The sequence below is a fragment of the Gymnodraco acuticeps genome, unplaced genomic scaffold (genome assembly GCF_902827175.1).
Source record: "Gymnodraco acuticeps unplaced genomic scaffold, fGymAcu1.1, whole genome shotgun sequence".
Classification (NCBI taxonomy): domain Eukaryota; kingdom Metazoa; phylum Chordata; class Actinopteri; order Perciformes; family Bathydraconidae; genus Gymnodraco; species Gymnodraco acuticeps.
Genome location: NW_022991971.1, coordinates 42501 through 50872, shown reverse-complemented (window position 1 = coordinate 50872; position 8372 = coordinate 42501).

Genomic DNA, 8372 nt, shown 5'->3' with positions numbered 1-8372 from the left:
TTTGGCCTGATTTTTCTCCTTGTTTGTGGCGCATTTTGAGATATTCAAGGTTTTAAAACGATCCATGACGCAATCTTATTCATGTTTCTATTTTAATATGAGTGAGATACTGTTGCTGTGCCAAGCCTGTCGAAGCAGTTCCACAATTGGAAAGCAGAATTGGCTCACTTGACTGTTTTTTTTAATGGCTTGCACAGATGGGAGCATAAGAAATATGATGGACTATAAAATGCATCAACCTTCGACAAACATGGAAGACCAGTTGCACAAGGAATTAATTATTTGCAATGCCAGATTTAGTGGTGGATGTATCGAGGCTTTTCGACACGGATCCACAGAAATGTAATGTATTGTCTGCATGCTACTATTTTATCAATTGATCTGCCAATTAGTTTCTTAATTAATGGTTGGAACTTTAAAAAAGGCAAAAAATAGCATAAATGAATTAAATCCAAGCTTCTAAAAGTACAATTTGTCTTAAAACATCTTGTTTTTCATGATAAAAACAAACTATTTACTTGTAATATGATAACGAAGCAGGAAACGTCAATGTTCAAGACTCTGAAAACCACATTTTATGCATGAAAGGGTATTTTAGCTCCATATTGTGCACCACATTGAGCGGTTTAAATGTGTAAATCGTTCCTTTCGAGGTGCTTTGGCTCGCAGAAAACTAGAAGAGCGCTTTTATCATTTCAGTACATTTACAAATCGTTGCAGCTCTAACTACAAGTGGTTTACATTAAATATATATGTATAACTGGTGGCTTACGTATTCTCACGTCCTGCTGTAGCTGAAGCACCTTTTTGGAAAGCAATTTGAGCTTCGAGTGTTTGTGGAATTGGTCTGGCGGGTTTCTGAACACTCGTCCTATTGTCCTCTGTCGCGTTGCATGGAGACTTCAGTGCATTTTGAAGTCCTTCCACAGATTCCTGATTGAGGTTTGGATTCTGAATTGGATAAGATCTTTGTTTTGAACGCAGCACATTCCAGTCTAGCTCTGGCATGTTTTCACGTTGTCTTGAGGTCATTTTTCACGGACTGAAAACTGAGGTTATACGATTACATTACATGTCATTTGTTAGATGCTTTTATCCAAAGCTACTTGCATACATTCAGTACTGTGGACAATCCCCACAGGAGCACTTTGGATTTGTTGGTATTTTTGCTGCATTCATGTCAATCTTTCATAAGCCTCAAAGAGCTGACTGCAGAGGAGCATCCCTGTGTGTTGGACTATCAAATGATTTGGTATATATAGTCATCTTATTTTTGGTACGAATACATTTGGGTCGAGACCTTGTTTACAAAAGAGAGAAAACTCCAAGAAACAAAAGGCCAATTTGGCAAGATGATGAAACCCTAATAAGGAAAGCAATTCAACTTTTAAGAAAATTAATTCCCTAAAAGAACTCATCTAAAAGTGGACAAATATAAAAATGTACTTAAGGATAAAATGACGTAAACTTAAAGGACATACTACGCTTATTTTCAGATTCATATCAGTATGTAGTGTCTCTACTGTGATATGTCTCCATGCTTTAATGTTCAAAAAGCTTCACTCACTCATTCACTGTGCCCACATTAAACAACAAAAAAACCAAGGCAATTTAAGGTGGTAAAACCATGGGTCTAATAAATAAATAAAATTCTCTATTTCAACTCAACTCCCCTCCTTGTCTCCTATCCTCGAGACTTAGTCCCGCCCACAGGAGATGCGAGCGGAGGAGTCGAGGAGAGCAAGCAGCAGGCGGTTAGAGAAATGAGAACTCCTCTCCTCTGAGCGGTCATTTTAAAGAGACGTCCATTAATGATGACAGGAGGCACAGCAGCCTTCTGTCTGATGGACAGATGTGTTCATGACCACTTATATATTTACTTTGATTCATTCACAGTGCGGTATAATGATACAATAACAGGCTACAGATGCGGACATATATATATATATATATATACACATATATATGCAAATATATACACATATATATATAAATATTAGGGCCGGGACTTTAACGCGTTAATTAAGATTAATTAATTACACAAAAATTAACGCGTTAAAAAAATTAACGCATTTTAATCGCACTTATTTTTGCACCGCGGAACGTTTCTCACTGGATGAGTTTCAGGCGTACCGATTATACTGGAGCACCAACTAACGTTCATGACTTCAGACAACAACAAACCACAGTGAACAACAGTGGGAAATGTTGTTTTAAAAAACGGACGGATGGAAGCGTCGATAAGAGCACGGTTGTGTGCAAATTATGCAAAAAGGAATTCGCATATCACCGCAGCACATCAAGCCTCAAGTATCACCTCAATGCAAAACATATAGCAGCTAGCGTGGACGTTAGCCTCTTTTATCGCGTTCACACCAAAAAGAGCCGGTACTAAAATTAGTTCATGAGAACCTTTTTACCCCCACGAAAGTCCCTGCTAGAGAGCAGAGAGCTGCTAGAGAGCAGGGACTTTCGTACGGCTCTCTTGTGAGAAAAGAGCTATATTTCTGATTGGCTGGGCGGATTGCAAACCACGCCCCGTAAAACTCCCAAAAAGTTTTGTGAATTTTATTATCCTCGCATTAGCATTATTAGCATTAGCATTAGCCCAGCGCAGAAACGCAGAGAGACTAATTTATGGCAACACAAAATAAAACATGGGAGCGGTGGAGATGAGGAGGTGTCGGCGTTCTGGCGATTTACTCGGAAGGCTTCAGTAGAAGCTGCTGGGAGTCCCAGCAGCCAGTCCCCAACTCCGGGGACTTTCGGCCGGGGACTTTGGGCGGCAGTATACGCCGTGAAGTGGTTTGCGGCCTGCCAGTAAACCCAAAGCAGAAGAAGAAGAAGTGACGTCAGCGGCTTCATTTGCCTAATCCTCCCCCAGGTTCAAAGAGTTCTCATGAACTAAATTCTCATGAACCTTTGTGGGAAAAGTACTGCGGTGTGAATGCGCCTAATGGTATACTAAAATCCATGTGAAAAAAATTGCTTCTCACTGTTCTCAGGTCAAATATTTATATGTGATTAAAAATGCGATTAATTTCGATTAATTAATTACAAAGCCTCTAATTAATTAGATTAATTTTTTTAATCGAGTCCCGGCCCTAATAAATATATACAATTTCAGAATCAAACAAGTATGAGAGCACTCTCATAATAACGTAACACAATCACTACATTACATGACATGTCACTTGTTAGACGCTTTTATCCAAAGCGACTTACATACTCAATACCGTGGGGAATCCCCACAGGAGCAATTTGGGGTGAAGTGTCTCAGGGACACAACGACATGCTGACTGCAGTGGGGTTTGAACCCCCTGATCCGAACACCAACGTACTAGCCCACTGCGTCAAACACCATCAGAGAGTAGAGAAATGAGAAAGGCCCAGGGTCTATCACGCCTCAAAATAAAGGACCCCAGCATACAGCTTGTAATGATGAGTATTATTATGATAATTCCTCATCTTAGAAGAAGAAAAATCTTCTCCCATGTTCCCCTTTAAACTGTGGGTTTTCTCTGGAAGTGTTTCCTTGTACGATGTGAGGGTCTAAGGACAGAGGGTGTCGTATTGTCATACTGATATTCTGCACAAACTGTGAAGTCCACTGAGACAAATGTAACATTTGTGATATTGGGCTATATAAATAAACATTGATTGATTGATTGATCTTAGAGCAGAGTGTTACACAGTAGCAAAGGTGTACACAACAATGCTGGGCAAAAGCAGAATATTAGCATCATTTGGTTCTTTGAATAATTGATTCAGTTGTGTACACTTCACAGAGCATTTCCCAAAACAAAAACAGTTATAGCAGGGGCGAGTAAAAGGTGCATTTGCAAATTCACCCGGGTACTTTGGACTTGAGCTTTTATGCTAAATTACAAATTCAAAGTGTGTCATTTCCTGTTATTTAGTTATTCTTAAAAGTGGTTCAAATGTACAAATGTTTTCACTATTCAGGTTGAACCTAAAATCTCCTAAAATCACCCGTAAACGTCTCTGCACCTCCCTGTCTAAGCTTCTAAAACTCTATAGATTTATTTCCCCTTAATATATTAAAAGCTTGAATCAAATGGTATTTAAAAGTTACCTTCTAATCGATCCACTATATTTCTCTTTCATTAGAAACTTTTTCTCTCCCAGATGTGAGCGTGAACCCCGTGACCTTCTAGAAGCGGCTTCCTTTTCATTCTCTCACACAGACATTCCGTGTTTTAGGAAAGTCTTTGGAAGATTGAAGACTTCCACATTTTCAAGACACCTTTAAAAAAGCTTTATAAAAGCATTTAAGCCAATTTTTTGTGTTTTTCTTTCTAGTTTTGTCCTGAGAACGACTAACAAGCTGTTTAACTTTTCAGATGCTGGTGTATCGATGTCAAAGAGACCCTATTTGGGGCTTTTGGGGGGTTTGCCTTCCCTGCCGTCGTGTGTTATACAGGTTTTAGTGTACAGGTTAAAATCCCTGTGTTCCTTCCAGAGGGAGTTTGTGGGTGTTTCTCAATGTCGAGGACGCTTGCTTGGTAGCACATGTCTTCCGAGCGTCTTTCTTCAGTAGCGAGGCAAGAATACTTCCTGGCATTCGGAAAACGAAGAGTGGAACAGGCTAGCAGGTGTGCGTCATACGAGAGGCCCCGCCTTACATTTTCCGCCACAGATTTGGGGAAATTGGTCCGTGCGCAAAGCATTGTGGGGATTTTAAGACCGCGGAGTCTACACATGTGCAGCCTCGAAATTTCTCTAAACGAAGTACGCCGGGCTCGGTAGAATTCCAAGTATGCTGGACATTGGAACAGTCCTTCGGCGGCACTCGATGAGGTAGTATGCTTGAAATAGTGGCTCTGGAGCAGCTTTACTCGAGATTGAGAAACACCCTCTCTCTCACACATCCCTAACATAGTGACATCACTATGGAACACTCGATCTTCTATTGGCTAGCGCTTTAACACATTGTACGTGATACACATTGTACATCTCTAACGGTTGACCAATCACAACAGAGCTGGCCAGCTAACCAATCAGAGCAGACTGGGCTCTGGTTTCAGACAGAGGGTGAAAAGAGGTGCTGCAGCACAGGCAGTATGAGAAGAATAAAGAGCTTTTTGAACATTAAAGCATGAAGACATGTAGAGACACTACATACTGATATGAACCTGAACATCAGCAGGAGAGGACTCTTTAAAGTAGAGACACTACATACTGATATGAACCTGAACATCAGCAGGAGAGGACTCTTTAAAGTAGAGACACTACATACTGATATACACCTGAACATCAGCAGGAGAGGACTCTTTAAAGTAGAGACACTACATACTGATATACACCTGAACATCAGCAGGAGAGGACTCTTTAAAGTAGAGACACTACATACTGATATACACCTGAACATCAGCAGGAGAGGACTCTTTAAAGTAGAGACACTACATACTGATATACACCTGAACATCAGCAGGAGAGGACTCTTTAAAGTAGAGACACTACATACTGATATACACCTGAACATCAGCAGGAGAGGACTCTTTAAAGTAGAGACACTACATACTGATATACACCTGAACCTCAGCAGGAGAGAACTCTTTAAAGTAGAGACACTACATACTGATATACACCTGAACATCAGCAGGAGAGGACTCTTTAAAGTAGAGACACTACATACTGATATTAACCTGAAATGAACAGCATAGGGCCTCTTTAAAATCCCTTGTCGTAAGATTATCATCTTAATAACATAATTGGCTGCACTAGGGATGATTTGCATGTTTTAGCAAGTGGCAAGAGCGCATTCATTATTTTGTCTTTTACATTTGTTCTGAATTCATATTGCAGCCAACTGAGTGAGAAATTAAAGAGCCGTTCAAATATTCACCAGCCTTCGATACAACGCTGAATCACATGGAGTAATTCATTCGCTTTTACATTAATCAGCAGAGGACCCTTTAATGACATTATGCTCTGCTTGCAGAGATTTTTTATTTCATGTGGCTACAGCGTCGTGTTTGTCCACGTTTTATCAGAGGTGTGATCTGCTGTGGGAGTGAACATAATGGGAGGACACACGGGGTCAAAGCTGAAGCTCGGCTAGCTGCGATGGGACTAAGTGGGATTGCATAAGAGAGGGATGAATACACTTTTGTTCTCCTCTTTGCATGATTAGCAATTCAAAAATCATGAAGTCGTGATTTCGCTTCCCTTCGACAGAACACATATTGGCCAAACTCCCAACGACTGTTCATTCTAACAGGATGGACCGTTTGGGAGAAGTAACACCAAATTAAACTATTATTCACACAAGACGAAATTCTATGTAATTATCATCAGGATCACAAAGAGGAATAATAAAACCAAATATCACTCTGGCTATTATTTGTAATTTGGCAGTAGCCATTCTTGTATAGATAAGACGTTGTATAGGGCAGTAATTGAGCTAGACATAATTATCCAAGTGTGATCAGATTACAGAGTGAGAACTAAAGAACAAAACTTTACAGCATGTGTTTGAGGTCATTTTTAGAAGACAGAAAGGTTCTCTTACAGGCAGCTGAGTAGCCACCTAAATAAAGGCACTGGTGGCTTGAACAACAAAAAAGCACATAGGTATTATATTATAGTTTATAAGATATGTATTGTATTATATATGTAAAAATATACAATATATGAGTGTATTATTGTGCAGCTGTTTGTTTGGCTAAGGATTGAATGACTGCTTTTTGAAGGTGATGTTGGAGTCAACGGTTTGTGACCTACAGTATAAGTCTGAGGCCATGGTTCTCGCAGATAAACCGATGGACTGTCACTCCGAATGAGTTCTTACCCTAAGTAAAGGAGTCCAAGTATCTCGGGGCCTTGTTTCTTTAGAACAATAGAGGGTAAGATGGGCCGGAGTATTAGAGTAGCAGTAGCTTCATCGCACCAAAAAGAGATCTGAGACAGAAGGCAAAACGTTCAATCTATCAGTCTAACTTTGTTCCTCATCTGTGAAGGATGGGTCACGACGGAAAACACGAGATTAAGAATACGAGTGGTTGAAATGGGTTTTCTCCGGATGGTGGTTGGCATCTCCTTTAGGGATAAGATGACAAGTTCAATCATGGAGTAGAGCCGCTGCTTTTTGGTAAGTGTTAGATGCATGAAGCATATCATAACAGACTCATATTTACGTGCATATACACAGATAGATGTACACACACTTCCATGTTTAAGGTGCTACACCCAGTAATACAAACACACAGCAGCACAGTGACCCAGACAGAGTGAGGTCATGCTCAGTAACAATCAGAGGGAAGCTGCAGAAGCTTTCTGTCAATACTTAAATTGCACGTTTCCAAAAGGTGACTTGCAGAATATTGGAGAGCCTTCCACGTCTCCTCCTCCTCTTCCTCCTCCTCCTCGAGAGCATGACACACACATCCGTCAGTGGGTGGGAGCTGTAGCGAGTGTGAGGGGGCGGTGACAGATTTGAGGAAGTGGAATTAGGGTGGAGTACATTTACAACAGCCTCGGCAAAGCAGCCAATAGGAGAAGTCGACACAAAAATCGAGACAACATGCTGGGAGGGAAGTATTTCTCCTTCCTGTGATATGTTTCTTTTTCTACACTAGCATTATGCAACACAAATGGTTACAAGACACATTGGGATACTAAAACTAGAATACAATACACACAACTAATAAAAGAACAAATTAAACAAGAATTTACAAAATAGACAAAGATTTGGGAGAAAGAAAGAAAGAAAAATACAAATCTAATGTATAGGATGTAGTTAACAAATAACGGATACATCACTAATACTCGTACATTCATCGGACATATTTTATGTTCTGTGTTTCACCCATTTCTCCTCACTGATTTCTAACTATCATCTTTAATTTTAATTTCAATGAAATACAAAATGTTTCAGTTTATTTTTTATTAAATGAAATATAATGAACTGTCAAATGTTGGTAACATGTAACCACTGTTTATCATACCACGATGCCAACCCTCCTGTCACATTCAGGGTCAAATTGACCCGTTTCAAAGTTTGAAAATCTACGAAAAATACTTTCAAGTATTTTTTTTGTATGAAACTTCTTCTACTTACCTTAATTTGTGTAATAAACAAGTAAAATGAAAATGGTTCATGTCATGCATTTGGAACCCCCCCTACATGTCAATATCACAGAGATGGTATTCGGGTCAATCTGACCCGGCAGTGAAAGTGGAGGCTAAAAGGGGTCAGAAATATACACACACACACACACACACACACACACACACCAGTGAAAGTGGAGGCTAGAAGGGGTCAGAGGGTTCAAATGTGATATACAGTGTATATATATATATATATATATCGTAATTTTCCACACACAAAAAGACAGACAGACAGACAG